Source organism: Phyllostomus hastatus, unplaced genomic scaffold, assembly GCF_019186645.2.
Source record: "Phyllostomus hastatus isolate PE091 unplaced genomic scaffold, TTU_PhHast_1.1 phas_contig_40, whole genome shotgun sequence".
NCBI lineage: Eukaryota > Metazoa > Chordata > Mammalia > Chiroptera > Phyllostomidae > Phyllostomus > Phyllostomus hastatus.
The window spans coordinates 87,412,495-87,427,111 of NW_025333872.1; the positions used below are offsets into that span (position 1 = coordinate 87,412,495).

The following is a 14,617-nucleotide window of genomic DNA, read 5'->3' on the forward strand; positions in this document are numbered from 1 at the left end:
TTGGCTTTTCAATTTGGGGTTTGAAGACCCCAGTTACAACCATGAGCTTCTGAATCAGGTGTTTCTGGGTTTATCACTGGCTCTGCCACTTTCAGTGTTTGGCATTGGGAAAGTTACTTAATGTTTTTTGAGCTTGAGACTTTTAATGTGCAAGGCAGGATTAAAAATACTGCCCAGAGTGCAGGGCATCTGAAAGGGCTGAAGTGCTGATTTATGACAAGCACTCAGCATCTGGCATGCTAGGAGCTTTAAATAAGTGGTGGTGAATGTCAACCAGCCCAGAGTAGCATTAAGACCATTGATGAATGTACAGTAGCACTTAGCAGAGTCATGAATGTCTCTACCACGTGGCCCACTGCATACCAAGTGCCCACAGAGATATAGGCACTAGGAATACAAATATGAAGCAAAACAAAGCAACAGCAATGAAATAGCCCCTGCCCTGGAGGAAAAAGGGAATGTACAGGACGTGATACCATCTGAAGTTAAGAACCACGTCTGGCTCGTCTCAGGATCCTCCCATCCTTTCATTAGTGCATCGTGGCTGCTCATTCAGTTCCACGGAGCTGGACCGTGCCATCAGGGCTGGGATCTGAATTAGGTCTCCTGGCTCCTGTTCTGGGTCTTTCCACTAGGCCAGTGTCCTCAAACGTAAGCTTGCACCTGGGTTTCCTGGAGGCTTGTGAAAACACAGGTTGTTGGGCTCAGACCTCCGAGCGTATGATTGGTGGGTCTGAGATGGGACCTGAGAATTTGCATGTCTCACACGCTCCCAAGAGATGCTGGTGCTGTCGGTCTGGAGACCGTGTTTGAGAACCTCAGCTCTGAGGGCCATGAATATAGAGAAACTAATTCCCTGGACATTTTCTGTGTTGGGTTTTTTACTGCTAATGGCCTACAAAGAGTGGTATGGCTTATCCTATAGAGGCTATTTATCAGTATCACAATGAGTTCCATTGTAAATTTTCTTGGAGTGAAAACACATTTTCTTTGGTCAATAACCTGCCTAGGAGGGAGAGTGAGTCGGGGTGGGGAAGAAGAAAGTTGCAGACGGCCTTCTGGGTGCCTTTGCCATTAACTGTGCAGAAGTTTCCAGGTGGGGCCAAGGGCTCTCCAGGGCAGAGGGGTGAGGTGGGACCCCTAGGGATTAGCTGTTCCTCTCAGTGGCATGTCGGGACATTGCTTTGGGTTCCAGGTTTGATACATGGGGTGTTACCTGTTCGGAGGACCCAGGTGCACTTCATGTTCTTGTACTCAATCTTTGGTGACCAGCCTAGGGCCACTCCTTTAGTCTGCCTGGGGCCTTACTCTCGCCAGGGTGGCCATCGTGTCTGTCCCTTTGCTAGTCTCCTCAGTGCCTGGCTTCTGTGTCTGCTGAGCTCTCTCTGGCGCCCTGATGCTCTTCTCTGTCAGTGCCTCTCCCTCCATCCCCCTGCGGTCTGTTCTGTACCCCTCCCTCTTCCTCCACCCTTCACTAAGGCTCCCCAAGATATATAAAACCCATCAGGTCATATCAGATCATTTTAGACCACTTTCAGAGGAAAAGAGTTTAGAGACTTTCCCAGGTTTGAAAATTGTGAATATAATCTCTTTAAACAAGCAGAAGTTTATATAATACAGATTCTTTCCTTATAACTGCATTCTCATCATCTAGAAGTAGAGTAGCAAAAACCCTCTTGACTTTCTAAGCAGTAGCCAAAATAAGAAGAGGAATATAAAAATGGATAAAAATAATATCCGTATGTGAACCTCTTTTCATCCATGCTTATTATTTCTGACAGGGTGGACATGAGTCCCAGCAGTGATGAGGTCAGACTTTCAGATGAAGGTCCCTTGGGTGTCCCCTGAGGTGGGGCTTTGGTTATTTAGGTCTACAGACCGCTGGCATGGCCACCGCCGGACATGGCGGCACCCAGAGGACAGGGACCGACACATGCGCGCCTCCGGAGTGAACCCCCCCACCTAACAGGGGACTGCAGGACTGAGTCCAGACCCACAGTCTTCATCTTTGTTTAGCATTCAGAACTCACTTTTTGATGCCAAGACTGAAAGAGCTGTGATCTAGATAAAAATAAGGTTTTTAAGCCCTGAAAATGCACTGACGTTTGTTTATAGGCGAGTTCTCGTTTTATTAAAAGCGCAGTTCTGCAAGATTCACATTCCACAAGTAGTAGCCACTTGGGGAGCGGGGTATGTGCCACACGGTACTTACAGGGCCCAGGTCCTCATTGTCTCCGGTGTTTTCATGAAAAAGAACCAAACGTTTCTGATTTTTACTTGTTTTTAAAATCTACTTGAACCACATGGCTCACTTCAGTTTTTGAGCTAAGGCATTTAAAAACAGATCTTAGTATTTCCTTTTGTCGACCACTTTTTTGCTAGCATTTTGCGTGTGCACCAAATACCACCTTTAAGATTAGAGCCCTACTGGGAATGAACATGTATATTTATCTTGAATGAAATAGAAAGATATTCACAAGTAAAAACAGGCATGAAACAGCTAACGTGGTGTGATTGCACTTCTTATAAAATTGTGTGTGTGTGTGTGTGTGTGTGTGTGTGTGTGTGTGTGTATAGAAAGAAGCCTGGAAGGATAATTGTATTTTTTCCAGATGATGAGATTTCAGATTTTTATCCTATTTCTTGTACTTTTCTGTATAAATTGAGTTCACTAAAGTAATGTCTGCTCAACCTGTCGACCAGGAAAAAATATTCCTGGTATAAGATTGAACTTGGGCTGCAAAGTCTTCAGGACTGTAGCTCCTGAAGCACCATTTGCAGTGCGCGGGACCCTCCCAGAGCAGCCTCCCCCCACAAGAAAGGCTGACCTCCTCCTCGCCTGCGTTCATTTCCCCTGGAACATGAGCAGCGAGCATTCGCAATGATCAGTCCTGGTGGTACCCAAGGTGGCACCATTGCACGTGTGTGGGCTCCCAGATCTGACAGATAAGGAGAATTGGTCTGAACAACCCAAGGAAAATAAAATCACACTCCATAGCTGATGTCTATCGTTTCCTATGTGCCAAGTACTCTGCCAAGCACTTTGCATGCGCGTCTAGTCTTTATAAAACTCTATTAAAAAGGAAGTAATGTTTAATGATAATTTTAAAGATGAGGGGACTGGATCTTACAGAGACTGAATAGCTTGCCAAAGGCCAAGCACTGAGTCTTTGCCTCAGGAATCCAGCCCAGGGCTGTGTAGCTTCAGGGCTCGTGCTTTTAACCATTTCAAGATTACTAATTTAAGTAGAAATACAATAACTTTTACCTATTTCTGGAATTTACTCTTTTAGATAAGTTATCTGGGACCTGGACTAATACAATAAACAAGTTTTAACCCTCAGCATGCCAGAAAAAATAGTCATCGCCATTTACTACTTGGATCCAAGGGACTCTTAATTTTTTAAGCACCTAGTGAATTTTTTCTTCTCTACCTCATCTTTTTCCTTCCAGTCACCTTTGGGTACATACATACCTTCAGTGTATGTCCATTAGCAAACTGTACGTGAAATAAGATTTGGTATGTACACATCATGAAAGGTGAAAGAATATTGTCCCATATTCATTGAACCAAATGGATGAGCCAGGTTCTTGTTGCAAGATTCTGATGAAGTCTTCCTCTTGATGACTAACTGCCTGAGAATACCATACTTTCCTTTTGTCCCTCGGAATACAGTGCTAAAAACAAAACACAAATAAAATTGAACATACAGTGAAAAAAATACAGTTTTCACTCACTGACTCAAGTTTTAGAGAACTGATCTAGGATGTCATCATCTGAACGTAGCCTGAGGTTTCACTCTCGAGATCGATCTCAGCATCATCATTAGAGTCCTGAGTGCTGTTCTCTCTGGGTCTTGGCATTCATCTCTGAGTCCGCTACTGCTGTGAAACCTCTCCCTCTCTTTGAGGATTTTCCTCTCTTTGCTGTTAGAGGTAGGAATGAAAAACTTTTGAATTCTCCATTCTATTCAATGGAAGTTAAAGGCAAACTACAGAGTTGGTGCCTCTCATCTTCTTTTATATCTTTCAAAAAGTTGTGCAATATTTTGGGTAATGCAATAAGAAATATGAAGAGTGATACAATAGTGACAATTGATTTTCCTAATGAATCATTCTTCCATGCCTACACTGTTCAATACAGTAGCCATTGTTATCCTGTAGCTATTTAAATTTAAATTAATTACAGTTCAAAAAATAAAAATTTAATTTCTTTCACTAGCCACATTTTAAATTCTCTATAGCCATAGAATAGTTCATTTATCACTGAACCAAAGTGTAGTTCTAAGAGATTCCCTCATTCTTCCATTTTTCTATTAATTTACTATTTTTAAAGCATATCTGGGAATAATTGATGCATGAGTTGACAGTTAATTATTCTATGATTAAATAACAAATTGTTTCAAGATATAGGAAAAATAAAATTATTAAGTTCTTATAGTGGATCTTAAATTTTTTAAAGAGGCTAATGGACCCTACCTATGTGATAATTATAATATGTATTGTTATGATGATGCAATTGGAATTATATTACATGGGTCTATTATGCAATAATTAAAATATAAAATGAGCTTTATTCTCTTTATTTAAAAAAGTATATTTTCTCTGGAACATCTGTAAGAAAGAATACAGTCAAGAAATACTAATTTATACAATAGTTAGAACTGCTAAAAAGAACCCCAAAACAAAATGGGCCCAATGGACCCTGGTGGTTCCTAGAGGGATGAGAGTGATGGGTGATGTCTACATTTGTATGCAAAGGCATGTTGACATATAAGATAATACTTATACATCATTGTTGTATATAAAGTAATGTGCTAGCTTGTGTTAGTATTCAAATTTCTATTTTACAATGGATTCTTTATGAGAGAGTTTACAACTTATGCTGAACAAAGCAACCTCCAAATGAATGAGAAGCCGTAGTATTAATTGAGATAACACGCATAGGGCCTAGCAGTGTCTGGCAGTGAACTCGATAAAGGTTGGTCCTTCTCACCCACCCACCCCTCAGAAGCCAGCTTGCCTTTACTATCAGTCAATTATTGAGTGTCTACTTTGTGTGAGGGATCAGGAAGACACAAAAAAATGGAAGACAATCTCTGATATCTAATTCTTTAAAATGTCATTGCATCTCAAATTCTCAAGGAATTGAGGACTATGAGAACACATGGCTCTGTATTTTACATATTCTTTAGTCTAAATGACCATATATAAACAACTATTCATTCATTCATTCATCCATTCATTCATGCATTCAAGACTTTACTAAGCACCAAATTTGTGTCGGGCTCTGTGCCAAGTGCTGTGGCTATAAAGCTGCAGAAGGCTCGGTCCCTGCCCTGACGGAGCTCAGTGGGAAGGACAGGCTAGTAAACAGGACCAATCTAGTACATTAAATCATTGCTAGGCGCTATGACACGGATGAACACGAGTCTCCACCGGACCTCCTCCTCTCCAGGTGAGAGTCCTGAAGATTGAGTAGGAAGAACTTACCTAGGTCAAAGAGTCTGGGCGGAGCGGGTACGGAAGGGTGGACCTCACTACTGGGGTTTAAGGAGTGGTGGGCAGAAAATGGAGACTTAAACTTCCTTGAGGAGCTTGGCTCTAACCGGAAAGAGAAAAAATATGATAACCCTGCAGAAGTTGCGGCTGATCTGAGAGATACCAACACACTCTTAAGAGATGGGGACCATGTCAGCATAATTGAAGAGTAGGAAAGGAGTGGCAGGTCACAATTCAGCCCGAATAATATTGTGGATTGAATCGTGTGCCCCCAGCCTCCAAAGATGTGCTGGAGGCCTAACCACTGGAATGTGTGAATGCAGCCTTATTTGGGAATAGGCTCTTTGCAGGTGTAATCAAGTGAAGGTGACATCACACTGGAGTAGGATGGACCCTGTAACCAATACGAGTGATGTTCTTATAAGAACAGGAAAGTTTGCACAGAGACAGAGATGCACAGAGAGAATGCCGTGTGATGACTGGGATGGAGGCTGACTCTAAGTTTCCCAAATTGAGTTATCAGAACCTGAAAAAGGCTGTCTAAAGAAAATACAGTGCTAAGGACCTACTGCTGGGTGCGTTCATGTGCCTGGAATCATGCTAAGTCCTTTCCACTTACTGCATTTAAGCCTTACAACTCTAAGAGGAGGATGTTACTAACCTCTTTTAGAAATAGAACATTGAAGCTCAAAGGGGCCGAGATTAGAGTTGTGCTGCCCCAAACCCAGGAGCGCCAACCACTAGAATCTAGGAAAGAGGCCTGGGGCAGATTCTCCCTGTGAGCCCCCAAAGGAAATTAACCTTGCGGACAGCTTGCTTTCAGACTCCTGGCCTCCTTCACTCCGGGAGAATAGTTTCTGTTGTGTTAAGCTACCCAGTTCGTGATACTCGGTGGGGCTCTAGGACGTAATTCAGATGGGTTGAGTGTAACATCTTTGATGACCAGGATAGCACTGACTGTGATGCCCTGTTAGACATTATCTGCTTTGATTTAATAAACATTGAAATCATCCTTAGAAGTCTATTATTAGGGTAATTTAAGTGCCTTTTCATGTTTTTTTTTAACTTTTAGTACTACTCAAGTTTTTCCCCAATATTCCTTCTTTACTTTTCTTTGGATTTTTTTTCTTCATAATTTTCTGTCTTTAGCTACTTTATTATCCCCAATATCCTCTCCAGTGTCCTCTATTTGAAATTTATTTCTACTGTTCACACTGTGTTTTTTAATATACAAAACTCATATTATATTACATTATGTTTTTCTCTGAAAAAGACCTCAACCACATTTTATTTAAGAGGAAGTTACTTAAAAGGAACTTACTATTTTCACAAGATCAGGGGCGTGAGAGCGACAAAGAAAAAGCAGTAAAGAAGTCTGTTGCCTTTTTGAAAATATGCTCCTATTTCTATAGGAGACTTCTCAGCCTGCCATTTAATATCAGTATCCCTGAGTCCCTAAGACTGAATTTTCATTTCTGTTTTTTCCTTTCCAATAACTCCTTTAAATTTGGAGCTACGTTAGCTGGAAGGAGATGTTTTAATGTTCTCTAGTACAGAAACCATGGTTTACATTCCTTGCTCGGAGCCTGGAGAGGGAAACCACACATCTAGTAATCAGAGTAGGTAAGTGACTTCCGAAAGCTACTGGGAGCACAATTACCCTCAGGTGTCTTGGCCAGGCATTAGTCAATTTGGAGAGCATTTCTGGATCCAGAATTCCCCTTTTCCTTGAGGGCGGCCTGCTGGAGCTTTCTGTGTACATACGTCTCCTTCGGTTGGAGTCACTTTTTACTTGGAAGAGTGGACTGAGCTTCAGGAGGAAAATCAATGACTTGTTTTTATCTCCTAAAACCTCCCAGCATAATTTTCAGGGTGTACATATGGCCATCCACCTGGTTTTCCTCTTGTCTCTGAGGATCTGCAAGAAGCCAATAAATCCCTGGCCCAGAACTGGGTTGTGTGCTGGGCCCACTTTAGCTGACGGTTTCCATTCCAACATCAGTTCCTGAAGCCGTTGCTGTGATCGCTGGCCCTGGTTTACAGCTCTCGCCCGTCCTGCTGAGAATAACATGAGAAATGTCTTTAAACCCACACTGTCTTCTCTTCCCTGGGGCAAAAAAAAATATGGCATTCTTAAGGAGTTTATGCCTTCTTATTTTTATCTAAGGCAGAAACAATGAAGTTTCTCCACTGTATTTTTTTAAATATGAAGTATTCCAAACACACAAAAATGGTGAAATAAGTGAAATGCACACCCGTATACCTACCCAACATACCCATACCTTACATGTACAGCAGGTTACTGTTTTAACTCGCCACATTCTCCCCTCTGACTTTCTCATTGGTTGCTGGCAGCAAGGAGGCTGAGGAGCATGGATGTTGAAATCAGATCTCAGTTCAAATCCTAGTGGTGTGACTAGTTACCTTAGACTAAGAACAGCACCTCCCCAAGCTTCCATTCTCTGTTTCTAAATGAGATGAGTAATGCCCACCTCTTGGAGTTTTGAGACTTAAATGCAATAAATGGAAAATACTTAGCATGATGCCAGACACACGTAAGCACCCAGCAGTGGGTCCTTAGTACTATAGGTATTTTCTTTCTAGGGCCTTTGACAGATTCTGGAAACCCAGTTTGGGAAAACTTAGAGCAAGCCTCACTTCCAATCCCCCAACTCCATTTTCCTTGGGTTTTTATTATCAATTACTTACATGTCAGTTGGCCTACCAGATACCATCTACTAATTTATAAGAACTTTCAGGTCCCCCGGCTGTCCCTCCTTTTATTCCTTGGGTGACTCCTTTCCATATAGCTTTTCTTAAGCTCATATTGTTGTTCTCTGTGTCCAAACCTGACTTTACCCAAAGCCCTTCAAAAAAAAAAAAAAAGAAGAAGACCTACAAAAGTGAAGCTGCTTTCATTTTATGGAAGAATCAATTGCACTGGGTAATGGGTTTGTGTTTAATGATTCATGATAAATATACTAGGATGAGAGAAAGAAAGAACCAGCAGGACAGAAAGAAGCAGGGAGTTAGGAATCAGTTTCACTCCTACGAGCATGACCTTGAAGGAGTCCCTTCTACCCTCTCATTTTTTCTTTTGTTTGATCATTGCAAATGGTAGGAAAATTAATGACTCAAATATTTTATTTTTAAATAACTCTTAGGGCATGTGAGCTCAGTGTGGGCTCTGAAGAACTGTATGCTTTGGTATTTTGTTTGAGACGGGTAATTAAAAGTTAGAAGGTCAAAAGACTCTGCAAAAGGCAAATCAATTAACCTTACATAATAGAGTCACCTGTATTCCTGCTTCACTTTCCTTTGCACTCCTCACAGCTCTTAACCATGAACATGGAAGAGTTTGGCCCACCTAGTAGCCTCCTGAGATTTCAACTTTCCTTGGAGATCTATGTCCAAGTTCAAAAACAGTACATCTAAATTTATTAATTTTATGAGCATTTCACGTGTCCACTTTTTTCCCCAAGAAGAATATAATGAGTTCATTTTTTTCTTCAACAAATGTTTAATGCTCTTAAGTACACCTTTTCACTTCTGTCTTTTTTTTTTTAATTAAAAAAACTTTGAGGAGCCATAGGTCTGGAAATATGTGATTTATATAATTGTTCTGTCAGCATCTTCCCCATCCCAAGGCCCAAGGGCCAGTTATCACTGACACGATATTCTCTAACCCTTACTGGAACCGACACTGTTTATGGTCATGGACTTACCAGGTTGTCGGGTTTGGACTGCCTTTAACAAAAGCAGAGAGCTTTAAATGAAGCATGAAATTTTATGTTTGCACATTGTTGTTGGAAAGCATATTTAATTAAGGAATTGCTTTAGTAAATTGTAAAACTCATGCCACCATTCCTTGGCAGGGGAACAGTTAGTTGCCTCAGGGTTTTCAAAGTTGTTAGTAACTTAATCATCTTAGCAGCTCCCAATACAGTTACCTAATTCTTTGTCTGGGTTTTGGTCTTCTTTGACCACATGATCAATGTTCTGGTTTTGAATGTTATATATGCGCCTATTTTGTTTTGATTTGGAAAGTGCAGAAAATTATAGAGCAGTGGGAAAAAATAACCACCCATACTCCCATCACTCAGAGACACCCAGAGAAGCGAATATGTCTCTTAATTTTCTTTGTCTTTTTGCTTTACCATCTGGTAGAATTTTTCATGTTTGTCTTTCATTGTTTCTGTTGAGTTTCTCCCTCCTTGTTCTCATGTTTTTATTTCCAAGAGTCTGTTATTGTTATTGCCCTCTGAATGTTTTATATTATAGCATTCTTTATTTTTTTTAAGATTTTATTTACTTATTTTTAGAGAGAGGAGGAGGGAGGGAGAAAGAGAGGGAAAGAAGCATCAATGTCTGGTTGGCTCTTGCACGCCTCCTACTGGGGACCTGGCCCACAACCCAGGCACGTGCCCTGGCTGGGATTTGAATCAGTGACCTTTTGCTTGGCAGGCCAGCACTCAATCCACTGAGCCACACCAGCCAGGGCTATATTATAGCATTCTTTAGTTCCACAAAGGGTCATTACATTTCTTATAAAAGGTTATTCCTAGATACTTTTTTATTTTTTGGTTGTTATTCTGAATGGAATATTTTTCCACTATATTTTACATGGATTGTGTAATATTGAAAATTATTGATTTTGTGTTTTATATATACTCATGTGGCTGATCATTTTATTTCAATAATTTTTCAATTTTTTCTTAATAGGGAATCACATACTTGACAAACAACATTCATTTTATCTCCTATCTTATTCTATTTTAAGTTTTATAATATTACCCAGAATAGTATTAAGTAACGTGAAGTCTGTGGTGGGGGACTGCATGTTAATTACCACCATGTCGCACAGTTACAACATGTACCTGGCACATATCAGGACTCCGTAAATATTTGTCAAATGAATGAAAGTTGGTTATAGGCAACATCTTTGTTTGTTTGAAGTTTTAATGATAATGCTACAAGTGTTTTAATCACTAAGCTTAACCTTGACATTGAGGTTAATAGATTTTTTTATCATGTTAATGAAATATTTTTAATTTTTTGTAAGCATATAATTATTTGAGGGAATTATATTTTCTTGTGATCCTGTACTTAGAAACACAATGAATTGAATTAACTTAATTTACTTTATTTTTAAAAACTAATGGGGGATAGTTGATAAGCTTAATCAGACACCTTTTTAAATCAATGTTCAACTTCTCTTAACATCTCTACTAGAAGAGAAAATGCTTAGAAAAATCTCTGAGTTTGCAGATGACTTGAATCTTATTTTTTTTGTCCCAGAAGAGAGAGGAATAGCAGTAAACCACAGGACTATTCCTAAGCCCAGTGTGTTTGTCAGCCATCACCTTGGGGCGTCCACGCAGTGTGATACTGCAGCCCAGAGAGATTATCAACACGCTGGATGGATGCCTGTCAGCAGGGAGCACAGCTGTGCTGTGAGCAAGCTGTGATTTATCTACACCTGAAAGATTGCATGCCATTTTAGTCAACAGTGATTAAAAGAGACACGATGGAGCTAGGGGGCATACAGAAAGCAACAACTACAGTGATCCTGCAAGGTGAAAGAAAAAAACTAAATTGGTTACAATTCTTGTAAAGAAAGACATTGGCTGAGGGAAACAATCAGTCTATAAAAGCAGGAGCACAGCACTGTTGGCCAAGGCCTTGAACACATCCCTGGTGTGACACGAGCAGACTTCTTGTCCCTCAGATCTTATTAAGGATATCAGAGACAAATGGAAGGTGGTTCTGCTTCTTACCGTGGATAGCAAACAACTGGACATCATTGACCCAGATGAGAGTGCAGGCCAAAACGATAAGTCAGTCCTCACAAAGGTTTCTATACTTACATTCATGGAGGACAAATTCACAGTGGATTAGGAGGAGAGCAAGGTTGTTTGGAGGCAGAGCCTACTGTTTTAGAGTTGATGTTCTTGAGTGCAGGAAGATCCCTCTTATTTTATATATAAAGGAAGATGAGCATTCTATTTTCCCCAATAAGATATTAATTAGTAATTGTTGACTCATCTACAAGTTAGTAATTACTGACACTTGTCTCCAAATCATTCTGTAGACCCAGGGGCTCAGATGACCCATCTTGCAGGGCTCTGCTTAAAGCCTGCGCCCTCCGTGGCCGGCCTCGCTGGGCCCGTGATGCGTGAAGACGTTAGAACTAGGAGTTTGAAGTTCCAGGTGCAGCCCTGATCCAACTCTTACTAATTCCCAGACCTGGCAAAAACCAAGTACTCTTTGTGAGTTTTGTTTCTCTCATTTATAAGGTGGAGAGTAATAATGATGTTCCTGTATTCCTCACAACCGCATCTGTGACATGCGAAGTGATGTTTGTAAACGGGCTTGGAGAAGTGTAAGGTGCTGGCTCCATCGCTGGTGGGTGGGTTAAACATGGGGATGCCCTGTCTCCCAAATCTCTAAGTCCCAGGGGAGTTGCCCCTGTCTGTCCAGGTTTCTGCGAGGGCACCCCGCAAACGAACCCCAATATGGCCTGCTGCTCTGCTGAGCCGGCTTGACTCTGAGGAGCTAGCAGGGTTCCTTTCTGCCCCCTGAAGTCTTAACGTCTGGTGCAAGGCAGGCTGAGGGACATCTGGACGGTTCTCTTCCAGGCTCACACTGCCATCTTGCCCTGTGCTGTCCCCACCCCTGCGGGTGACTGGTGGCAGAAGGGGAGTGGTCATTATCTTCCCGAGGTCCAGAGCAGAGCAGAACCACTGGACACCCCCCGCCATAGCCTTTCTCCCGGCCATCCCCAGACACCCTCTTGGCTGCTTCCCCCCAATAAGGAGAAATTTGGAGCCATTCACTTCTTTCCTTAGCTGGATGCAACATCATAGAAGAAGGAGCAGCGGGAAACGGGCCCAAAACAGGAAGAAGCCAAGAGAAGCAGCCAAGTGGAAAACAGCTTTAAAAACCTTGAACAACGCCCCTTGAGAACACTGCTCCTTGCCACCCTGGCCCCGTTTTGTCCTTGAGGAATGAATACATGACCTTAAGGAGCGGTCCCCCTCCATGGAGAAGAAGGCAGCCTTGAGCTCCTGCTAGAGATCGTCATGTACAAAACTATGCAGCACTAAAACTATTCCTTAGGATCTGATCACACTCTCCCGTAACAATAGCTGGCACACGCCATTGTGCACTGTACTGTCGCCTGTATGTATATATTTTTATCTCCTCAAAGATACTGTAATTCCTTAAGGGCATGGAACATGTTTTATACATTGTTTTGGCTTAAGGGATATGTACTAATTATAGGTACCTAGAGGAATCCTTTCATCTGGCAGGCAGAGGTAGCCAAAAACGCATCAGTCGCGGGAGCCATATCCAGCCGGATCCCGTGCGTCGCAGCTCCGCGGGGCGCCATAGAGCACGGACAATGAGAGGGGGCCTGGAAAACGTGGGTGCTGCTTGCCCAGACTCACTTCTTTCCCTAACTTTGATTCCCATCTCTTTCTGTTTTTTTTTTTATTTTCCTTCCTCTTCAAAATCCGATGCCCCTGCTTGCATTGGGGGGGTGGGGGTGGGGGGGAGAATGTTTTAGCGAGGAAAGGTATTATTAGCTTGACTGCTATTGTAGTATATAGCTCAGCTTCCAGAGCTTAGTGAACCTGCCTGAGGATTAAGACTCTGTGTCTTGTTAGTTATGTGGTTTGGGGCAGGTTTCTGAATGCCTAGTATCCTCAGTTCCTCATCTGTGGGACAGGAACAGAAGCCCTCCTTGATAGGGTTCCTGGGAGGGTGGGTTGAAAGTGGTTGGCACAGGCCTAGTGCTCACTGCATTACCTAAGATAGATTCCCTGATGCCACGAGTTGATGAATTAATTGCATTTTCACTGGGTCCTGATATGAATTGGTAATATTTATAGATAGTATTTTAACACCTGTCCATTTATTTTAGGGTAAATGTTTTAAATCTATTTGGTTGTGTATGTTTTGTGATATTTGGTTCAAGCCAGATCCATTTGATTTCGCAAGTTTTTTCTTTCCCTAGCAGCAGTGTTTTTGTTACTGAACATTTTGAATAGGTATACATATTTTTAATCAGCGATATATTGAGATACCTTTATAGGCTACTGTTTCATCCAATCAGAAACATAAAGGATTATCAGGTTATTGTTAGGTACTCAAAGCCAATCAGTACCTGAGTAAAATGTCTCACAGAAGAATCATTTCATTTCAGCATCCTGGACTTTTGAGGGTGTATTTTCCATCTTGGTGCCTGAGAAAGTCAACCATTGTTACCCAAAGTAACAGAAGTTACTATTTTACTTATTACATTTAATTGTTTTATTTGTGCCTAAGCCTTTTAGATTTTGAGTATGTGTAAAACATATTCACATATTTATAATTTTGTATTTTAATCATAAATATTAAATTTCTTTCAATTCTATGTGAACATGAGTAATTTGCATGATTGAGTTATATGATAATATATTTTCAATCATATTCATAATTCAAAAACTACAAATAAAAGATGAATTTTCTGTCATTGTAATATCCAAATGGTCTTGTAATATTTTGTGATATAATTTTTGAAATGAAGAAGAAAAATTTTAGAGCATCACAAAAAAGCTATTGATGGAAAAGCTGCATCACCCTTTCTTGGGGCATCTAAAAACTTAATTATTCAATAATTCACACCAGTTTCATTCTTCAGCCTTATTAAAAATATTTTCAATAGTGTATTCTTCAGCTTCTAATTCTTTACAGTTGATATTATGGTTGCATGATCTTTGAATGCTTGAGTTACCTCCCAAACCTGTAATTTATTCAAAATTAAGGATTATAAGGATGCATTTTTATATATCCTTTTATGCATATTTTATATTTCATAATTTCAAAAACTTACAGTTACTTTTTTATAAAACTTTCTTTGAATGTTATATAAATATATTATTTTCCATATTAGTTCACTAGAAATTATAGTTATCTCATAATGTTGTCTTTGAGAATAAGTGTATTTTAGTGAAATTCCTCCTCAGTTTATTTCATCAGAAACTCAAATTTAATGGAAAGTAATTCAACTTTTTATGTTTAAAAAGTTCTGATTGTAATTGATCTTAAAGTATGATGGAAAGTATTATAG

The 14,617-nt window shown here is 40.6% G+C and overlaps 1 protein-coding gene across 2 annotated transcripts in view; it reads left to right on the forward strand.

Annotated features, from left to right (window-relative positions):
* UST (uronyl 2-sulfotransferase) overlaps positions 1-14,617 on the forward strand; it is a 266,361-nt gene that overhangs the window by 111,082 nt on the left and 140,662 nt on the right. The gene's annotated exons all lie outside the window — the stretch shown is intronic.